Below are 23,826 nucleotides of genomic sequence, written 5' to 3'. Positions count from 1 at the left end.
AGGTCAGTAGACACATGGGGTCTGTGTGGTCAAGAGTGGGGATAGATAGCAGCCATATCTACCAATAAAATAGAGCTAATTAAAGGTGGAGGTGTCTGCTGGAGGCCAGAGGCTAGAGGCTGCAGAATATAGACTGTCTTGGGGTTAAGGGACCGTACATGTACGTCAGTGGGATGGAGGAACGGGGCTTGTTTTGCTGTTGTTCTTCTGTTGCTTGTTGTGTTCTGTTTGATTGTGTCCTGCGCCATTTTCCAGAGGATTGTGGACATGCTAAGCTGGCGGTGGAATTTGCAATGAGATTTGTGGGCACCCCCAGCATACCCTAAGGACAACCTGTGTCTCCTTCCATCACCTCCTCAGGTGACACAGTCCCAGATTCCAACCCATCCACTGTGTGGAAACCACCCCCACTACCAGCTCAAATCTCCTCCTTCTACCCTTTACCTTACACTACACCCTTGTGTAAAACAAACCCAACCTATCCATACTATCCTTATGGATAACACGATCCAGTGTGCTCAAATGCTACTGCAGGACAGATGAATTAAATGTATGCTTACAATGCAAAGCAATCAGAAGTAGTGCTGTTTTTTTGGAGCCATCATATGGATAAAATTGTATACTGCTTCATTCATAAGCAAAACTTGGCAAATGATTAACCAAGGACAGAGAAACATTTAGAATCATAAGGTGGTAAAACACAGGAACGGATATTCAATCTCCTCAGTCCATGCTGACCAACATGTCTAACTATAATAATCCCACTTGCCTGCATCTTTCCCAGTTTTCACTAAGCTTGCCCATTCAAGTACCTTACTAGATGTTGATACTGCCCCTGCCCATACCATCTCTTCTGGCATTTGATTCCCGATGTCAATTGCTCTTTGTGTCATATATTACCCTTCAGAATCCCTTTAAACCTGATTCCTTTCACCTTAAATCTATATCCTATAGTCTTAGACACCACTACAATGGGTAACTGATTCTGGCTTAGCTCTGCCTCTCATAATATTATGAAAACCCAGCTGCCAAAATTCCTTTGCCCAATTTCCCAGTTGATCAGGTTACAACAGGATTTTGATCACCTTATCTATGTATCTCATGATTTTATATACTTCTATTATACGTCTTTTTGTCTATTTATCTCCAAGGAAAGGAGACCCTGCCTATCCAATCTCTCATTATAACTCAAGCCATCCAATTCGGACATCTTTATGAATCTGTTCAGCACTGTCTCTAACTTTCTCACATTTTTTAATGTAGTGTCATGACTAGAACTGCAAGTTCAGCCTAACCAACATTTTATACAACTACAAAATGACATTCCAACAGTCCTACTAAATGTCTCACTGGTGAAATCAAGCATACCAATATTTTCTGTTCCACCCTGCCTACTGGCGTTGCCTTTTTCAAGGAATTACATACTTATACCCCAGGTCTTTCCAGATAACAGCATTTCCTGGTCCTACTATTCACTGTGAAAGTCCTGCTCTGGTTTACCTTCCCAAAATGCATAACTTCACACATGTCTGTGTGCAATTCCTTCTACTACTCCTTTGCACACTTTCCCAGTTGATCAATATTCTGTGGTAACCTTGAGCAACCTTCAGCACTGTCCACTAAAAGACCAATTCTGTTGTGGTCTGGAAGCTTACTAATCATGCTATCTACATGTTTATCCATATTCTAGATATACTGTATCTGACAAGCAACAGAGGACCCAGCACTGGTCACAACCTAAACGGTGGTACTGATAACGTTCAAAGATATCTATGTGTCCTTTTACATTAAAGACTGAAAGTCAAGGAGGGTTTATACTAGTTTGGCAAGGGAATGGGAACCAGAGCACCGGGTCAGAAAGGTGAAGGATGGAGAGGAAGATAGGTGCCAGGACCAGTAAAAGCAGGCAGAAACAAAGTAGTAGATATGATGGGATGGTTAGTTTGAAGTGTCTGTAGTTTAATGCTAGGAGTATTATGGGTAAAGATGATTAATGTAGAGCGCGGATCAGTATATAGAACCATGATGTTGTGGCCATTACAGAGACTTGATTGAGAGTGGGACAGGAATGGTTGCTTAATGTCCTAGGGTTTTGATATTTTAGAAAAGATAGAGAAGGTAAAGAGGCGGGGGTGTTGCCACAACCACTCAGGGAGAACATCACAGCTGCACTCAGAGGGGAGTTAACAGCGGGCTCATCCACTGAGTCTATATGGGTACAACTCAAAATAGGAAGGGTGTAATCAATCTGATGGGATTGTACTATAGAGTCCCCCTCCAATAGCCACCAGGACATTGAGGAACAGATACGCAGGTAGATTAAGAAAAGGTGCTGAAACAAAAAAGTTGTTGTCATGGGGGACTTCAATTTCCCTGTCATAAACTGGAACCTTCTAAGTGCAAGAGGTTTAGAAGGGACAGAGTTTGTTAATTGTTCTGCTTCTTCTTCTTCTTCAGATCTATGATCACTGCAGTCTGCCACCTGTGATCTCCCTTTCCAGGATGTTTCTTTGAAAGAATTAAATGATCTGGCACTCTTGCAGTCTCCTGGGGGAATTCAGCGAACTGAACTCTCAAGAATGCAAGTATGGCTGGGGCAGTCATCTCTGGGAGTGGACACTGCATAAAGGCCTGATGGTGGAAGACAAACATGTGGTTGGCCCCATTACTCCACGTCGATTAAAGCATCAAGCAAGATTTTTAAAAAAGAATCGAGGTCACAAGCAGAAAATGAACAGGTGTTCCGTGCCACCTGCCTGCGTTTGACTGCTCTCCCTCGCATCTCACGACTAAGATCGGCCGGGAGGTGCAGGCATCTTGGATCCCACGCTGCCAGGCTTGGGACAAGTTGTAGTCCTGCAGCCAGCGGGATCCTTTCACTCGCCTCAGCACTGAATGAGCTCTGCAGTTATGCACTGACTTTCAGGGACTTTGCAGCTCATGGCCCAAGTGTTTCTGTTTGCTTTTTTAGAACTATTTGTGTGATTAGATCAAGGCGTCAAGGCTGATTGCAAATGTCAAATCGGTGTTCAGCTCACTACTCCATAAGATTTACTCACTTCAGTGCTGAACTGACTCTGCAGCTATGGGCTACAGTAATCAACACTCTCCTCAGCGCTGAACTGGTTCATTTGCTGTGGACTCACTTTTGGAGACTCGGCGGTTAATGTTCTGTGTGTTATTTGTTTACTTTTTTATTGTTTGCACAATTTGTTCTTTTTTTTGCACATTGGGTGTTTGACAGTCTTTATTGTATGTTTTTTTAATAGGTTCTACTGTATTTCTTTGTTTTGTGGCAGCCTGTAAGATGCTGGTATATAGTTTACATACTTTGATAATAAATGTACTATGAGCTTTGAACTTAGAGTTGCATCCAGGAGGGTACTAGATAGCCCAACAAGAGGAGGGGCTGTACTGGACCTGGTGTTGCTCACTTTTCAATGGGTGAACAGTTAGGAACAGTGACCACAGCTCCTCAAGTTTTATGATAGCTAGAAATAAGAATAAATATGGACCTAGCAGGAGAGTGTTAAATCGGTGCAAGGCAGATTACAAGACTATTGGGCAGGAACTACAGAGAGCTAATTGGAAACATTTGTTTTTGGGCAGATCCACATCTGACGTGTTTAAAGACCAACTGCACTAGGTATAGAACAGATATGTTCCAGTAAGAAAGAAGGACAAGGGTGGCAAGTTATATCCAGAGAGGTAATGAATTTAGTCAAGAATTAAAAGAAGTATATAAAGTTTAGGAAGCTAGAATCAAACAGAGCCCTTGAGGATTATAAAGAAGCCAGAAAAGAACACAAGAAGGGAAATAAAAAAGCCAGGAGGGGCCATGAACAGTTCATGGCAAGTAGGGTTAAAAGGAATCCCCAAAGCATTCTACACATGCATCGAGAATAAGAGGAAAGGGTAGAACAACTCATGGACAAAGGAAGGAACCATTTGCTTAGATTTGAGGAAATGAAAAAGTCAATAATAAGTAATTAACATCAGTATTTACCAAGGAGAAGGACTTGGAGGAGATCAGTGCTAAGCATATTGATATACTATGGCATTTTGCAATTAAGGAGTGTTGGGTCTCTTAACGAGTATTAAGGTGGGTAAGTCCCCAGAGCCTGACAGAATATACCCCAGGTTACTGACAGAGGCAAGATAAGAGATTGCTGGGGCCTTGCAGAATACTTCATGTCCTGTCTAGCCACAGACAATGTCCTGGAGGATTGTGGAGTAGCTAATTTTGTTCCACTGTTCAAGAAGGGGACCAGGAATAATCCCAGATCATTAAGTCTCCTGTCAGTGGTAGGAAAGGTACTGGAGACAATTCTTAAGGATAAGATTTATGAGCATTTGGAAAACAATGGCCTAATTAAGGACAGCCAGCATGACTTTGTGTGGGACAAATTGTATCTTACTAATGATTGAGTTTTTTTGACAAGGTAACAAGGATGATTGATGAAGGAACAGCTCTAGATATTGTCTAGAGCTGGATTTTAGTAAGGCTTTCGACAAGGTCCTTCATAAGTGGCACATCGAGAAGATTAAGATGCATGGGATCCATGGTGAATTGGCTATTTAGATTTAGAACTAACTTGCCCACAGAAGACAGGGTGTAGTGGTCGAAGAGACTTTTTCTAGCTGGAGGTCTGTTATTAGTGATGATCTGCAGGATCAGTATTGGGAGCTCTCCTGTTTGTGATGTATATATGAGACTTGGATGAAAATGTAGATGCGTAGGTTAGTAAGTTCGCAGATGATACATAGATTGGTGGTATTGTGGGATATAGATCAGTTAGAAATATGGGTAGAGAAATGGGAAATGGAGTTTAACCCAGCCAGACATGAAGTGTTGCATCTTAGTAGGAGAAATGCAAAAGGACAGTGCATTATTAAGGGCAAGATCCTTAACAGTGTTGATAAGCAGAGGAATCTTGTGGTCCAAGTTTATTGCACCCCAGAAGTGAGTCTGGTGGTCCTGGCATGGTTGCTACATAACCTCTGTGCTGATGGAAGTGGGACAAACAGTCCATGAGCAGTGTGGGTGGGATCGTTCATAACATTGCTGGATTTTTTTCAGCACCTTTCTGTATTTATGCCCTTGATGGTGTCAGCGATGTGTTGGCAAGTTTTGACGACCCATGGTTGAGTCTTCCTATCCATCACAGTGCAATTTATGTAAAGGTCGCATGATTAATTAAGACTAATGTGCCTTTCCAAGGCAATTCTCTTTAGGCTATGCTGAATGCCACGTACTCAGTTCACATGATATGAACTGGCATCCCAGTACAAGGCAATGGAACAAAAAAATGATCTAAGAATGAGAGATGGCAGAGGTTCACAGGATATGAATATCTTATTTCTATAGAACTGGAAAGATATTGTTCTTCCAGATAGCCTCATCTTATCTAAATTTTCCTGTCAGCTGAATAATGCAAAAGGCTTTTAAGAAATTCAAACACAGTGAACACATCAGGGCCCAATTTTGGCCCAATTAAGAAGCTGCCCCAATTAGCTGAAGCTTGGTGGAAATGGTTTAAAAAAGACAAACTATGTTTAACTGAGGAACAAATTATGTACTTAAATAAAAAACAGGAGAAATTAGAACACTATCAATATTACTACAGTACTATAAAACTATGTATTAGTCCTTAATTGCTATTGAAGGAGGAATTCATCTAGTGTATGCTGCCATGTTCCTTTGATTCACTGTAAATGAACAAGATCAGCACAGACACCTAGTATAAATAATGAACTGTCTTCATTGTCTTCCAGGATGAAGTAGTATCAAACATCACTGCTTTTTAATTCAGTGTCTGCAGGCCCAAATGAGTAACATAATACAAGCATATACCAATGACTATTAAAAACCTCTTTGCTCTAAGCACAGTGTAGTGTTTTCTAGCTACACAAGTGTATATGACTGGAAAACCTTGCATCCTCCAAATCTTCACTTTCATTGTAATATTCAAGACGATTGTCGATATCTTCAAATTCTGTGTCGTTCCCAACTCTGTGAAGTAGTGAATTTGCTTCATTTTCACTCCCAACCATTTCTCGCATCTCCAAGCCTGAATGCTTGAAACTGCAGTGAGGAAAACAGTCTGAATTGTCTTACTGTTTATTTCTTGCCAATATCAGTGTCAAAAATCATTGCTTTTTTAAGACAAGCACACACAACTGACAGTGTTTAAAACTGTTTGCTCTGAGTATGGTGTAGAGTCTAATTGCTACACAAGTGCATGCAGCTGACACTGGTTAGAAACTGTTCAACAACAGTCTCTTGAACCAATTAAGCAGCATAGTGTTCCAAATAAACAATGGAAAATCTGGATACTTTCTCAATTAGGTGTTGTTCTTTAAGAGTTGTCCCAAATGAACAGCTCTCCCAATTAACCAATAGTCCAATTAACTGCAATTCACTGTATATTAATTATGTTCAAACACAACATGTGTGCAAAGGCAGAAAATCCAAAAATATTGTTGGCTCCCACAAAATAGCAGTCACAAACATAAACTATGAACTAGGTGTCACTAGAAGGCAAGATTCTCTTCAAAGTAATTGGGAAAAAAATTAACGTTTATAAATAATCTGAGCATCTGAATTAGGATTCAATTTGCAATTCTGAATATCCAACATCAAAACACAGTATAATTGCCCCATATTTATTCTGTTCAATCATCCATGGGCCTGAAAGTTAACACTGGAGCGTTATTTGAAATACTGTGAATTTGATATTTCTTTTGTTAGATTTGAGATTCAAGATTTAAGTGTGTTTGTCAGGTGTACATTAAAGTATACAGTGAAATGCATCATTTGCATTAACAACCAACACACCCATGAGTGTGCTAAAAGCACAGACAAGAGTCATCGCAAAGTCCAGCACCGACTGAGCAAGCACACAATACTCAGCAGAACGATGCAGAACACAATGAACACAAGCACAAAACATTAACAGCAAATCAAGCACCTGTTGTACATACACCCGACCACTGAACGTACACAGTCCCCTAATCCCATGACAATCTGTACAGCCTACAACCGCCGGGAGACACGGATTTAGGTGTGGATTCAGATGCAGGCCTGCCAACACCGACAGCTTTAATAAGCTCTATTTTGTTGGTATATATGACAGCAATCCGTCCCCACTCTGGCAACACAGACCCTATGTGCCTACTGACCTCAAAGAGCAGGTGTGAGCACTAACCTCCCTGGATGCAGCTTAATAGCACACTATGAGATGCAAGGACTCTCTGTAAAAGGCAACATTCAGTCAATGGGCCACAGAAAACAAACTGCTGGAGGAACCAGCAGCTCAAGCAGAATCTATAGAAGCAAAGGGATTGTTGACAGGTAGTTGCAGTGTTTTTTCATTTGTTGAGTTCCTCCATCAGGTTTTCATTTTGTTCAAGTTTCTGGTATCTTCAGTCTTCATTCCAACTGCTGTAGTGGATTTTGTATTGAGCTGGGGCCTATTGAGCTAGGGGTTTTGTTGTTTTATCCAACTAATCTCAAGACCAGGTTCAATTAGCAGATGTTTAAAATAGTCAGAAATTTTATGATATGCTGCCACCTATTGTCAGTAATCATTTATGAATGAGTCATGGATTGCTGTCAGATAGATTTTAGGCCCGTAGATGTTGTCACTCTCTACTTTCAATATCGAATGCACATCGATACACACAGAGTGGAAATCCCACAACCTCCTCTTACTGCCTTTTGACTCTCTTCTGTGGCTTGCTCCACAATGGAAGCTGGCCTAACCCTCCCTATAGAGAGCCTCATAGCCTCCACAGAGTAAAAATATAAAACTGTACAGAAGATGTAGTGTTGGAAAAATTTAGACAAAAGGAGGCAGCAAATGCCTGAAATCTGGATCAACATACAGAATATGCTGCAGAAAATTGGCAAAGCAGGGAGCATCTATGGAGAAAAATGTTGCGATGAAGGGTCTCAGCCCAAATTGTCGACTGTTCATTTTCCTCCATGGATACTCTCTGACCTGCTGTATTCCTCCAACATTGTGCATGTATGGGAATGTGAAATGGAATCATTTCTTCTTCCAAAGCCACACTGTGCTCCACACCATTAGTCACAGTGACACCATTTCAGAAGCGTTGCAAATTCCGAAGGTCTATGTCTTTCACTGACTTCACGGCCCCATTATACACTTAATGATCACTCTATTTGGGACATTTGCTCATTAATGGAAATATCTAATCAGCTAATCATGTGGTAGCAACTCAATGGATGCAGTCACGGTCAACAAGTTCACTTGTTCTTCAGGTAAAACATCAAAATTGGGAAGAAAAATGATGTAAATGACTTAGACTGTGGAATGATTGTTGGTGCTGAAAAGAAGGGTTTAACCATCTCAGAAACTGCTGACCTCCTGGGATTTTGATGCATACCAGTCTCTGGAGTTCTAGATAAGGGTCTGATAAGAAGAACCATCCAGTAAGCAGCAGTCCCGTGAACAAAATCACCTTGTTAATGAAAGACATCAGAGGAGAATGACCAGACTGTTTCAAGTTGACAGGAAGATGACAGTAATCCAATGAGCAAGTGTTACAACGGTGTTGTGCAGAAGAGCATCTCTGAATGCACAACACATTGTTCATTGAAGTAGATGGGCTACAACAGCACAAGACACACAATCACTCAGTGGTCACTTTATGAGGTGCAGGGCATAATTTCAGGCAGCAACTTCCTAGTACTTGATGCAGGCGGTAGTGGAGGATATAATCACTGGAGCAGCAGGATTGTGTCAAAGCAGGAAGACTAAGCTAGAATTAACTGAGGCCATGGAGTGTTTTCAAAGTAAAGTGAAGGTTTGTTGTGTTCGAGGACTGCAATAGAGCTTGGCAAAACATGAGGAAACAGTATCTGGGCCTTTGGGTAGGACAGGCTCATGCTGCAGAATCCTCAATTAGTTCTACCTTGTGAAGGATGAAGGCAGGGAATTGGTTCATGTTTACAAAAGGCCCGAGCTGACAAAGGAAACTTAGCCTCAAAGTTGGGCAGAAATGAACATGAAGCAACAGATTCAGTTAATATGTTCTGCCAGAGAGGATGTTTTGTTTTGTAACTCCAAAACTTCCAATTAATTGAAAGCAAAGAACAGGAGCCCAAGAGAAGTTGTCTTAGTCCACTTTAACTTCAACGGGGAGCGTGCTTTCACACAGTAGCGCCATGACATATGAAATTCATGTAAGGTTTTGTTATATATAACCTATAATGAATTATTTAAACAAGAATACTTAATCAAACAATATATTTACAGTATTACTGAAATATTAAATAGACAACAAAGGTGACTAGGGATTTAAAGCCAGAAAATTAGGTGAGTGACAAAGCTAAATTTCAATGGGCCTGCTGGTCACTATGCTGCATTACGGTACTTAATTTTCAAAGGATCAGACCTCATTTCATAGGGGCATCACTTCCTGGCCAATGATTTTAGTCACAGCTCCACCGGTACACTTCCAGCCAGGCAGTAGCAGGCTGCATGCTCACATACTCAGCAGGACACGTTAGGGCACGGGAAGTAGCAATGCACTCCATTTATATAGACATCCATGTCAATTTTGTTCTTAAGTTGGAAAATACATACATATAAGTTACTCATTGTGGTAATTCTCTATTGTAACGAATGCCATCAAGAGTGCAAAAGACATAAGAAAGAACAAACACTGTAAGTGGAAAGAAGAAACTAGTTACAAAAATATGTAGGTAGTCGGACTTCTGAATTTAAAAAAAGTATTAGACTTTTTCAGGGCAGAAGCAGAAACTTCAACCCATGTGGGTGCTTGATCAAATGGAGGGGGGGGGGAATATCATGTCAGCGTGTGTTGAGGGACTGAGCAGTTATATAGCTCTTCAAGTTGAATAAGGTGATGACAGTATTACCCTGTCTCCATCTTGAGAACCAATTACTATTGCATGAGGGAGAACTGTTTCTGAAACATTTGCTTTGCCTAAAATACAGGGGAAATTTATATTAAAGCTTCTTAAGAAGTAAATCCTCTTATGTGCAGATTTTTCACATTTCCTGGGGGTAACATCCACTGATTATCAGAAGCTGTGTTATAATTATGATTTAAAACTTTGAGCTTCAGTGGATTGCAGTTGAAAGGCTAAATGATAAGTAATGTTTGTAAAAATGATTGTTCAAGCTGCATCATAAAATTTAAGTGAAAGAAAAATATATTAAATAATCAAATCAGGCAAGTCTAATTAATCAGAGCTATACTGGTTCCGTATTTTGCAATTCAAAAGGAACACAGCTTGTGTCCTCAGAAGTGAATAATGCATCAATTACTGTGGCCTGTCACTGGCCAAGAGCAAAGTATTTTTTACAAGCAGTGAGAAATTAATGCAGTTTCATACATTGAAAGCTACTCTACAGCATTCTGATCTAAGGCCAAGGGGACAAGCAAAAAACCTCTGGAACCAAATGACCCACAACAGCCCAAGGTCATAAAAAAGATCAAACACACTGTTCTGGTTTCATCTTTACAAATTCCTGTGGGGATCACAGCTAAGAACATTCCATACCAATTCTCACAGCAGTAATCTCCATTATTTACACCACCAGGTCCATAGATACCAACTTAAGTTAAGGGAAAAAGAAGCAGTCTAACAGTTTGAAAACATCTGAGAGTGACTGTAAAGGGAAAAGTAAAGCAATGCATATCACCAGAAGTATAAGATAAGGGAATTCTCCAACACTTTTATCTGAGAAGAATATGCACAAAAACATAATTAACAAAATTACCAGCTAGCTATTAACCCTAAACTAAACCTAGGTGCAGGATAAGACATTGGATAGAAAGCTGGAAGTAAAAAATCGGTAGGTTACAGAGGGTAAAACCTCCCTAGGGAACACCACTGATAAACATCAATGAGTTAAGTTCATAAATTTAGCTCCAAATTTCTGGTGAATTCAGGAGGTTCTGAGGAAGTAATCTGAAAATTAGCAAATGTTAAACCAAATACATAAGTAGGCATAAAATAGAATAATAAGCTTTGCTGTGAATTAAGGACAGGTTTGGGAGAATAACCACATGTATTTTGTGAATGATATTGAAAAGGGTGTCAACAAATTGGATGGTTAACATGACAGTCAACATCTCTTGAAGATCTGTACTAGCCCAAACATAGAGAGGCAATTACAAAGAAGGCACACCAGTGGCTATATTTCATTAGGAATTTGAGGATGTCACAGATGTCTACAAATGTACCAGGAAGAGAATGCTGACTGGTTGTATCGCCATCTGGTATGAAGGCGGCAGTGCATCGGATTGAAAAAGACACAGAGGATTGTAAACTCAACCAGGGTGGTGGAGAGGTAAGCACTCTATCATGTGTACCTGCCTCTCCACCATCGAGGGCACCTTCAAAAGGCGATGCCTCCAGAAGGTCACCTCCATCTTTAGCCAGAGAGTAGTAAATCTGTGGAATTATTTGCCACAGGCAAATGTGGAGGCTAAGTCTTTAAGTATATTTAAGGCAGAGGTTGATAGATTCTTGATTGGTCAGGCATGAAGGGATATGGGGAGAAAGCAGGAGATTGGGGCTGAGTGGAAAGGTAAATCAGCCATGATGAAAAGCCAGAGCAGACTCAATGGGCCAAATGGCCTAATTCTGTTCCTATATTTTATGGACTTATGAAGGACACTCACCATCCAGGGTGTGTCCTCTTCTCTTTGCTACCATCAATGAGTAGGTACAGGAGATGAAGAAACACATTCAGTATCTTAGGAATAACATTTCCCCTTTGCCATCAGGTTTTTGAACTGAGCATGAACCCATGAACTCTACCTAACTACTTTGCTCCCTTTATGCACCATTTATTATTATATAATTGATGCACCATCAATAACTCTTGGAGATGGGAGGCAAACGATAGGCTTTTATTAGCTGCAAGAGACCACCACACAACATCCTGGAGACTGAGGGAGGAGCAATGCCTCCAACTGCCTTTATACAGGGGTCTGTGGGAGGAGCCACAGGAGCAGTCAGCAGAGGGGCGTGTCCAGACAGGTATATGTAGTTTACCACAATAATCTTATTGTAATTTATAGTGATTTCATGTATGTACTGTACTGTTGTCACAAAACAACAAATTGTATGACATACAACAATGATAATAAACTAGGTTCTGATTCATCCCAAAGTTTGAATACCATGTCTCATCAGAATAATTAACACAAGTCCTCAGAAGCAGTCGATAAAGAAATCACAGGGCGGTCCCTTAGTACTAAAAGACGGAGGCAGGATAGAAAACTTGGAAAAAAATCAAGCTGACTGAGTAGGGATTTTGAAGAGGTATAATGCTGATAAAGAATTCAGAATGGTTGAACGAGTAAAGTTAAAATTAAATGGTGAGGGCAGAAGAGACTCAGTTCTCATTAGTAACAGCCAAATTTAATGCAAAAGTTTGGCAGATATTCCTTATGCAGAGGTGGCCAAAATGTTAAGTGGCTTCTAAGAAATAATGAAACACTTAGATGTTACAGAAGGAAGCAGGACTGTAGGATCTGTCAAGATGGTAACATAGCTGTATCAGCCTGCTTTTGGTCTCATACCAGTTGGTGAGTGGAAAGCATCACGTTATTTTCTAACGGCATGGTTTCCTCCAACAAGTACGGATACTTGATGCTTTACCTGGTATACTTTCCAGTATTACAAAAACTCTGATAAACTTATGATTTCAACAAAAACATTCAGAAATTTTGATGTTTTTTTTAAATGGAAAATAGAAGTAGTTACAGAGTCATTGAGAAAGAAAGCACAGAAACAGCCCCTTTTAGCCCAAGATAACGATCTAAGCCAGTTCCATTTCAGAATCAGAATCAGAATCAGACTTTAATCACCAAGTACCTGTGCACATACAAGGAATTTACTTCCGGCAGATGTTGTCTCTCTGCTCATAACAATAATAATGATAAATATAAATGAAAATATAGATTATACATACAGGTAGTGCAATCCAAGTAATAGTTAGCCGACAGTTAACTGTTCAGCAAAGTGACCGCAGTAGGGAAAAAACTTCTCCAGTGCCTATTAGTCTTAGTCTGGAGGGATCTGAAGCGCCTACCAGACGGAAGCAGTTCAAACAGTCCGTGCGCGGGATGGAAGGAGCCCTTCTTTGGTCCATATCCCTCTAAATCTTTGCTATCCGAGCTACTTTTAAATGTTGTTAATATACCTGCCTCAACTATTCCCTCAGGCAGTTCATTCTATATATGCATCACACTCTGCATGAAAATACAGCCCTCAGGTTCTTTTTAAATCTTTCCCCTCGCACCTTAAGCCCATGTCCTCTAGTTCATAATCCCCTACTGTGGGGGAAAAAATCTGTAAATTCTATATAGTTGCATAAACTGCCATGCAACATTATTAATTTAGCACCTTCCTTTCTGAATCTTGTGTGGAAAAATTGACATTAATACTGATATAAAAAATCATGTACTAATCTCAATGTTCTGTATGTTCTATATGCAAAATTGGCTCATTATCCCAACCTGCTCTTAAACTGGACCCATGGCAACCAAAATGTAAAACAATGTTGTTTGAAGTCGGGAAATGCAAATTTAATGCTTGAAATAGTTTAGGTAGCTTCAGGGCAGATGATGGTAAGGTGACATCATTAAAACAGAAACTTGTAACTGAGTTCTGAACAGCATATTCAATAATTACTTGACCTTTCAAATTTTAAATGATAATCAACCTTATGTATGGGTTTTAAACACTTTCTAACAAGAGGCTAAAAATTACTTCCAAAGATATATTCAGACAAAAGCTTAACACATATATATGACCTTATTACTCTCATTAATTTAAAGAGGTCATTAACAAATGCCTTAATAACTCAAATAAAATCCAGTGCAGAATTTAATTTGAATGCATTAATTGCATAACTCCTATTAGCACCAATATTTTTTCTGGCCTACATCACATTTTTGACCCTGGCTCTCTTCTGAGATGATAAAACTGTATAGGAGAATATTTTAGATCTGTCTTCCCAACAGAGGCAATATTCAATTGAGTATCTGCTATAACTGTTTCTGAGTCAAATATAATCCATTAGAATCAACTCAAAAATCCCAAAGACAAAATTGCAGTGTTGCCTGTTGCACTATTTGAGGTTCAACCTTCCATATGCAATGTTAAATTGAGGTTCCTTTATGCTGTCAGGTGCATAATAAGAAATCCATTAGATCATGCTCCCATTCTGAGTGTGTGAATTGCTTTTCAAGAGACAATATGTTTGCAAATTGTTTTTGTTGTGTATTTAATATCTCAGTAATTTTTGAGTAATATTGTAAATATGTTTTTTAATTATTCTTTGTTTGTTTACATGATTCATTACATGTTATATGTTAAAAGTACATGAATGACATACATCAATATGCCACCACATTTTATGTGCATGCCTTACTAAAAGCAAATTTAAACTGTCAACGAGTTATCCCTAGCTCCAGTGCTTTTATTTCAATTAGTTTTATATTTTAGAGTTACAAAAGAAAACGGTTTCGTACATTACAGGATGACTTTATAATGCAACAGTAAAAAGCATAGAAGAAATGCAAGTTTGCTGAGTGCCACTGCGTGCTCTCCCACACTTCTCCATTGTGGTTGTCAACGGCTAAGAAGCCCTCAGGATTCAAGCACTAAGATCAATCCTACAAGCTAACCTTGTGCTGTGCATTCAGTAAAGTTCTGGCAACTTTGTAATGGTCTAATCTATGCAAACTTTGTTGAGCAAGATCTGCTCAGGAAAATAAAAAGATTCTACACAGTGGCCTGGTGGTATAGAACACTAAGGATTGGCTCAACAGTACTTCCCATCTACCACACGCACAACTCTGCAAAACCCAATAATCGTCTTGTGATCCAGCTGAGCACTGCCAGACAGCTCTGTGCTCAATCTGTTCCTGTTTTTTTTTGCACTTATTAAGCAGACATCTGGCAAGGTGAAATAATGGAGGTTCAGCAACTAATGTCAACCGGACCTCCTGGTGTGGTCTAATGTATGCAAACTTTGTAATGGCCTAATATATGCAAACTTTGCTGAGCCAGATCTGCTCAGGAAAATAAAGAGGTTCTACAAGGTAGCCTGGTGGTACAGGACTGCAAGGATTGTCTCAACAGTATTTCCAATCTAACACATGCACAACTCTGCAAAACCCAGTAATCATCTCGTGACCTAGCTGAGTGTTGACAGACAGTTCTGTACTCGATCTGTTCCTTTTTATTAATGCTTTAATCAAGCAGACAGCTGGAAAGGTGAAATAACTGAGATTCAGCAACTAATGTCCACCAGACCTCCTGGTGTTGATCTGATAGGTTAAATTTCCCTATTTAAGTCCATTTCAACTTCAGTGCCCAATACTAATGAGTGCAATATTAAACTGAAGGTGTCAAATGAGATCTTACAATAATAATATTCAACCCCTAACTGATTCAGACCGCAAATAGCATTATCAAAGTTATTAACTGGTTCCAGACCTTCTGGCCGAATTTCAACTTTGCCATAAAAAAAGATGGAATTTTGCAATTTATACACGAATGCAGTGAAGGGGGTTGGGGGTCATAGAGAGTTAAAAGCTTTAGCTGGGTTTCTTATTCAGGTCCTTCATACATATGTAGGTTTACATTTAACAAGTAATGTGGGTGAGGAGAAGAAGGGTGTTGGAATCTATGGAACTGTACCTTAACACGTCAGAAATTTCAGCAAAACAGTGAGGAAAAGAGGAGATATAATTGCTAACAGCGCTGGCAGGCTGAAGTGCACCTGTTAATGGTTGGAGGGAGAATGTCTAGCTGGGATCAAAAGACAGGACTGAGCAATGACTGCAGGCAGACATCAAGGTCTCAAATACATTCAAAAATGCATTGTTAAAATATACTGATGGTGCTGATTATTTTCTCTCTTTGTCTGAGTGAAAGCAGAAAGCAACTGTTGAAAGCAGCAGGAGTTTCCAGTAGGATTCAGCTTTTGTCCATCTTAACAAGCAGAAAACCATCAGGTTTAAACTGTATAAGTAGGGCCTTTATTCATAAATTGAAGTGAGATTTAAATATATAACTTTTATTTTTGACAAATGCATGAGGCAAGTAGGAAGGAACGTGAGAAAGCTTACTTATTTTGTATTTTGGGTAGGGCTGCCAAATCAGATTGGTTGAGATGAATGGCTCCACATGTTACAGGCACTGGTTATGGAACACAAAGATGTAGGAGCATGTTGCGTATTTAATATTTGAGTAATATTGTAAATATATTGTTTGAGCATTCTTGTTTGTTACATAGTTCATTAAAGGTTATATGTAAAAGTATGTGAATGGTATACGTCATCACACCACCATGTCATATACACGTGCCTTGCTTAAAGTAAAAATAAAACTAAGATACACAACTTACAGCCTCATGTTTATGCTTTCAATTAATATTGTGTTTTGGAGTTATAAGTGACAATCTATTTTTAAAACTAACCTGAGATGACATGTTGAACTGCAGCAAGACATTTGGGTTTTAAAAAAAAGCAGTGAGAAATGATCAAGCATTTTTAAAAAATGCAGTGTGGTTTTGTTGCAAAAGTCAAAAATGGACAAATTCCCAGAATCATACCCAGCAAGTACCAGGTGATAATAATCTTAAATGTTAAAAAAGATAGAAATGGCTGCTACATTGAAAAGGTAGATGTGTTAGATTGCTCAAGGGATAGTTGGTATATATATACTGAACAGATTGAGCAGCATTTTAAAGCAAATGGAATAGCCAATGAAAGACAAGTATCAGTTTAATGCATTGGGAGCAAAACCATGCAATTTGGTTAGAAGTTTAACTGCTCCAACTAAACCAGCCAAAATGAGCTTTGCTGATACCATAACAGTAATGCAAGAACATTTAGAATCAAAACCGTTGTTGATTTAGAATGCTTTAGATTTCATAAGCAGAATCAAAAGTCCATTTCAGCATATGTGGCAGAAATGAAGAGATTTTCAGAGCGTTGTCAGTTTAGTGATACTTGAGAGATCATTTACTTTGTAGAATCTTACAAAAAAAAACCATTCAAAATGGCTCCTAACTGAAGCACAACTTACATTTATACGAGCAGTTGAAACAGCTATATCAATGGAAACAACAGACAGAGCCACAATTGAGTTGCAGTCAGGAATGAAAGTGAGGATGAACAAAATTGCAACTATTGTGCAACTACATATCAATTAAATAGAAGTACACACACAGGAGATGGCTTTAACTATGTATTCACATTGTAACAAGGGAGAGTGAACAATGTGCATGAATAGACAACAGATCAATATGCATTTGCAGACCACAGTCCATAGGTAGAGCTAAGTGGAGTCATTGCTCTAAAAGAAACAGATCATACATTACACTTACTCCCCCTTTAAGTTAATGTAACTTAAAACTGTATATGTACAAAACATTCAATTTCCCTTTCACAAACCATATTCAAATAAATATGCTTTCACAATAATAGTCCATAACTAACTTCACTATACTAAATATTCAGTATTTTTGGGTGGCAATCTGTTTCTTTCAGGAAAAGCGCCTCTGGACCTGTGGAGTGGCATCAAATTTTGTAGGTGTCTTATCTAAGACAATGTTCTCAGTTGCCGGTGTCACGACGCTGATCATCACTAAGAGGTAAGTCCAGCAGCTGTAATGTGTTGTTCTTTTTGGAATTAGACAAGTTAGTTGTGTTCTTCGGTTGTGCGTTCCGTATCTAGTCCACATAATATCTTCTTGTATGATCTCCAACATCCACTATGTACATTAATGGTCCAGTTCTTGTACCTATCCTACCAGATGTCCATTTGTCTTCTCTGCAATCATACACGAGGACTTCCTGTCCAATCTTGAAGCTCCTGGCTGATTCACTTTGCAACTGGCTGAACTACCTATTCAGCAGTTCCCTCCGTAGATCTGGTTTCAGGAGGTCTATGCAAGATCTTAGATTCCTGCTATTGATGGCACTGAAGGCATGACAGGGCTCCCATTACAAAAAGTAAATTGTCCACCTTGTGCTGTAGAGAAATGACCTCCTTGCCCATAGCTTTAATGGGCTAATTGAAGGTTTGGATAAACCTTTCAGTTAATCCATTCATTGCTGGCTGGTGAGGAGCTGACTTGAAATGTCTGACACCATTTTTCTCATGAATAATCTGAACTCTTCTGATGAGTATAGTGGTCTGTTGGCACTCACAATTTGTTCTGGTATGCCATTTCTGGCAATGGTAGTCCTTAAAGTGAAAACAATCTTTTCTGAGGGGGTTGACTTCATTGCTATGACCTCAGCGTCCAGAGCAATCAGAAACATGGAGTCCATGAATGGCCCGCAAAGTCAATATGTGCTCTTTGCCACGGTAATGATGGCCACTCCCATGAGTGTAATGTTGGGTGTGGCGGTGCATTAAGAACTTTTTGGTTTAGCAAAGTATTCAATCTGGTTATCTATTGCTGGCCACCACACATAGCTTCGGGCGAGACTCTTTGTCTTGACTGTACCCAGGAGTCCTTCATGCAGATTCTCTAGCACTCTGGTGTAATTTATAGGGAACCACAACTCGAGATCCACACAGTAGCATTCGTCAACATGCTGACAGTTGACCTTGTCTCATTGAGAACTACGGAAGCATAGGGTTACCATGAGTTGATCATCCATACATTGTCATGGCATAGACTTTTGACAATGTCGGGTTATTCCTTGCTTCCCTTTGTGTTTCGGCATTTGTTACCAGCAATCGGTCCACCACTTGGTCCAAACATTTCTTCTTCAGTTGCCAGTAGCAGGAAGGTGTGACAAGCCATCAGCATTTCTGTGTTGTTTGGTACCCTTGAACTCTATATCATAAGAGTGGACTCCTAGGAACAGTCCCCAACATTGTAACTGGCTAGCAGACATCACTGGGATTCCCTTCCTGGGATTGAAAATGGACAAAAGAGGCTGGTGAACTGTCACTGGTGTAAACTTTTGTCCATAGTAGTAGTGGTGGAACTTACTTATTCCCCTTACTGTAAGGGCCTCTCAGTCGAGCTGTGTGTCACTGTGCTCTGCGATTGTCAAAGATCTTGAAGCAGACAATATTGGACATTCAGATCCACCTTTCATAATGTGTGACAAAATGGCTCCAGCACCATAAAGGGATACATCGCATGCCAATCTGATGAGCAGGGATAGGTCATAATGAGTGAGCAGTTTATCGGATGTTATTAATCTCTTTGGTTCCTTGAATGCTCTTTTAAATCTTTCTGACCATTCCAACTTTGCTCCTGTCTGCAAGTACATTCAATGGATGCAACACTGTAGCAATGTTTGAGAGAAAACAATGATAGTAGTTTACAAGGCCCAGGTATGATGTGAGTTGCGACACATTTTCCAGTTTGGGTACCTGTAGCAGGGCTTTAATCTTCTCTTGTGACTTACGTAACCCATGCTTGTCTATGGCATGTCCACAATATGAGATTTAATTCTTGAAAAACTCACATTTCTCTCTCTTTGTGTGCAGACCATACTCACTCAGTCTGATAAACATTTTACCAAGGTTCTAGAGGCACAATGATGTCATCAAAGTAACACTGTGTTCCCAGATTCTTGGAGCACCTGGTCCTTTGCCAAATTGCTGGAGCTGATGCGACACCGAAGATAAGATGATTATACGGGAACAGTCCCTTGACAGTGTTGATGGTGAGGAACTTCCTGATTGACTGCTCAATCTCAATTTGCAAATAAGTTTGTAATGGGTCAATCTTTGAAAACCTCTCCCTGCCTGCCAAAGATGCAAAAATGAATTCTATTCATGGCAGGGGCAACTGCACTGTACACAGTACCAGGTTGATGCTAACCTTGAAATCCCCACATACGTGAATGACTCCAGCTTTCCCTTTCTTGATCACTGGGACAATGGACATGACCCAATCACTTTATTCAACCTTGGAGAGAATTCCAGATGCCTCTGAGCTCTGAAGTTTGGCATCAACTTTAGGATATAGTGCATAAGACACTGGACGTGTTTTACAGAATCTTGGTGTTGCTACTTCATCCAGTTGAATTCTAGCCTTCATGTCTTTGAGCTTACTAATGCCCTTCTCAAACACCTTCTCATTAGCATTAAGCAGCTGTGCCAGTCTCTGGTTAGTGCCAGCATTTGGGCTGTCATTGCCTGTTGATGTCACACTGAGAGTTTTGATTGAGTGTCAGTCCAGTTGGATTTTTCTCAGCCATTCACATCCAGAAAGTGCAGGCCCTGCACTGTTCAACATATAAAGCTCTAACTGCTGTGTTTGACCTCCATACATCACATTCACCTTCAGTTTGCTTTTGGGAGGCACCTTTTTCTTCTGTGTAGGTCTTTAGCATCACCTAGGTCTTCTCACATGATAGCTTAGAAAACAGCTGGTTGCAGTCAGCCTCTGAAATTATAGACAAGGTTGACCCTATATCCTGTTCCATTTTCAGTTTTACACCAGACACATCTAGTGTGATCCATATGATTTTGTAACCTGCTTTAGTAATACTATTCTGTTCCAGGCACAACAGCTCACCTTTGTCAAACTCTGCACTGTCTGATTAATTTTCACATTGTCAGTTTATGCATTTGCTTAGTTTTGTATTTGAAACTTTTCACTCAGTTGTGCTTTTAGTCTGCCTCTCTCTCTGTGACCTTGTCTGTGACACATCTTGCAGACTTTTTTTTGAACCAACACATCAATAACATTTTTGGCTTTTTGTGCCATTCAGGGACATTTGGTGCATTTCACATTCTAACCTCTTTTTCTGTAGTTCTGCCTCATCTTTTGATGCAGTCTCTAATGATATTGCAATGGTCATACTTGGTTCTAAGTTCAGGTCTCTTTCTGCCAGTAGCCTCTTTTGAAAGCTTTGACTTTGCTGACACATCCAAGCCTGTTTCTTAATGCCTCAAATAGTTTATTTCTAAAGTCACAGTATTGGGAATGTTTGCATTGTTCTGCAATGTTTTTAGAAATGCTTTCATCCTTTAGTTCCTTCTGTAAAATCTAAATCTCTCAGCTATTACAGCAGCTTAGGGCTCAAGTGATTTTGAAAATTGTAACAATGTCACCAAATTCCTTGCTTACTGGCTTTTCAGGAGTTACTAAGTTGTATGAGAGACTGTACATTCTAGTACCCATTAAGCTAAAAAGCATAGGGGCTTTCTTTTCCTCATCCACATTGTTTGCTTTAGAATATAGTTCAGCCCTTTCAATATATGACTGCCGACTTTCATTAACACTATTAAATTCATCAACTTTCCTGAATACAGCCAACATCACTTTGTTAGTTGTGCATCTTTCACTATGTACTATGCACTATGCAGTTACTCATGCATCACTTTGTCAGCATTCACGATGGCCTATGCCCTACTGGTTAATTCTTTTCTCTTGCTATCTCATCCTTGAACCTTCCTGTAACTGTTGGTGCAGTTGGTGATATTCTCTGACATTCAAGTGCATTCTCATCACAAGTTTGTTGTGTCTGTGCAACTACACGTCAATTAGATAAATGCACGCATGTGGGAATTGCCTTTGGTGTATTTGCATCACAGTGAGAAAGAGAGAGAGGGAGAAGCAGACAGAGAGAGCCATATGCACATGTGTAGACAACAGATCAATACACATGTGTCAACAACAATCCATACATTGTGCTAAGGGGAGTTATTGTTCTAAAAAGAATAGAGCCAAACATTACAGCAACATCTAAACAAAAACTGGCCTAGATGAACAAGTTGTGTTACTGTTGTGGCACAATCACCAGACTAAAGCAGATTTAAGGTAAAACTTGCAGAAAATGCAAAAAAGTAGGAAACATACAAAGAGCATGTCGGGTAGACAAAAATAAATGGTCTGCACAAGGAAGGGAAAAAGATTGCTGTTTCAAAAAAAAGCACTAAACTGAATGTTATGATGAGGAATCTGATAATGATGAGAGTGACACAGGACTGAGCAGCTGTAAGATTCACAATGTGAAAATGAACAGGACACAAGCAATGTGGCTTACACCAGAAGTCAATGGCAAATTAATTAAAATGTAATTGGACACTGGCTGGGCTGTTTCAGACATCCCACAGCATCTGAAAGGTACCCAATAGAAGCCTGCATCTAAGACCTTATACAGCAGAAAAGGTAACTCCTGTGAGAATGATATCCATAATAGTGAAATACAACAAGCTACTTTGGGTTAGAATGTAGTGAAAACAGGAGGGCCAGCATTGTGGGGACATGAGTGGCTGAGACAACAAGGTGATAGTCATGAGCTACTGGAAGGTAGGCACCCCAAGACGATAGGAGACAGATAAATAGGTGAGTGTCAGGAGAGGGAAGGGAGAACATTAGATAGTGAATAGCATCACTGTGGATGTCCCCTTCAACAATAAGTACTCAATTTTGAGTATTGTTGGGTGGGGGGGGGGTCCTCCCTGAGGGAAGCAATGGTGGCTGTGTCTGGCACTGTGGCTCAGAAGGGCAGGAAACTGAAGAGGAGGGCAGCAGTAATAGGGGACTCTACAGTCAGGGGACAGGTAGGTGATTCGGTGGATGCAAAAACAAAACATGGATGGTAGTTTGCCTCTCAGGTGCCAGGGTCCACGATATTTCTGAACATGTTCACAGTATCCTAAAAAGGCAGGCTGAGCTGCCAGAAGTTGTGGTATATATTGGTACCAATGATATAGATAGAAAAAGGGAGGAGGTCCTGAAAACTGAATCCAAGGTGTTAGGAAGGAAGCTGAGAAGCAGGACTCAAGGGTTGTAATCTCGGGATTGCTGCCTGTGCCATGTGACAGTGAGGTATGGAAAAGAATGATATGGCAGATAAATACTTGGCTGAAGAATTGGACTAGAGGGTAGGGGTTCAGATTTCTGGATCATTGGGAGCGGGACCAATATCCTTGTGGGCAGGTTTGCGGGAGCTGTTGGGAGTGGTTTAATCTAATATGGCATGGGGATGGAAACTAGTATGGTAAACCTGCTGGCTCATTCTCAGGTTTATAAGTAGATGATATAATGCATAATATGAATGTAAGGAAGGACAAGCCAATGATTGGGTACAACTGCAAGCAGAGCAAAGAGTTAAATTGTACCAAAAAGGCAAAATTCGTAAGCGTGAAGAATACTGGACTGAAAGTGCTATATTTAAATGCAAGTAACCTTTGGAATAAGGTGGATGAACTTGTAGCACAATTAGAGATCAGTTGGTATGATGTTGTGGGCATCACTGAGTCATGGCTGAAAGAATGCCAGAGTTGGGAGTTTAGCATCAAAGGATGTTTGTACACTATGTATTGAAAGGACAGGTAGGAAGGCATAGGTGGTGGTGTGGTTCTATTAGTAAGAGATAGAATCACATCTTTAGAAAGAGGTGACATAGGGTCAAAGAATGTCGAATCTTTGTGAGTGGAGAAGAAACTGGAAGTGTAAAAAATAACATTATGATAATCATCTATAGACCTCCAAATAGTAGCCAAGATCTGGCATTGAGATTGCATAGGGAGCTGGAAAAGGCATGTAATAAGGGTAAGGACACAATTGTAATGGGGGACTTCAATACGCAAGGGGATTGTGAAAATCAGGTTGGCGTCGGATTGCAAGAGAGGAAATTTGTTGAATGCCTATAAAGTAGCTTTTTAGAGCAGCTGTTCTTGAGCCTTCTGAGAAAAAGACTATCTTACATTGGGTGTTGTGTAATAACCCGGATTTTATTAGTCAGCTTAATATAAAGGTACACTTAGGAGGCAATGATCATTGAATTCTTACTGCAATTTGAGAGGCAGAA

The 23,826-nt window shown here is 39.9% G+C and overlaps 1 protein-coding gene across 4 annotated transcripts in view; it reads right to left on the bottom strand.

Annotated features, from left to right (window-relative positions):
• nhsl2 (NHS-like 2) overlaps positions 1-23,826 on the bottom strand; it is a 431,863-nt gene that overhangs the window by 184,202 nt on the left and 223,835 nt on the right. The window lies entirely within an intron of this gene.

Source organism: Hypanus sabinus, chromosome 8 (genome assembly GCF_030144855.1).
Source record: "Hypanus sabinus isolate sHypSab1 chromosome 8, sHypSab1.hap1, whole genome shotgun sequence".
Taxonomy (NCBI): domain Eukaryota; kingdom Metazoa; phylum Chordata; class Chondrichthyes; order Myliobatiformes; family Dasyatidae; genus Hypanus; species Hypanus sabinus.
The sequence above is the reverse complement of the archived record's forward strand: the minus strand, read 5'-3'. Positions and strand labels throughout refer to the sequence as shown.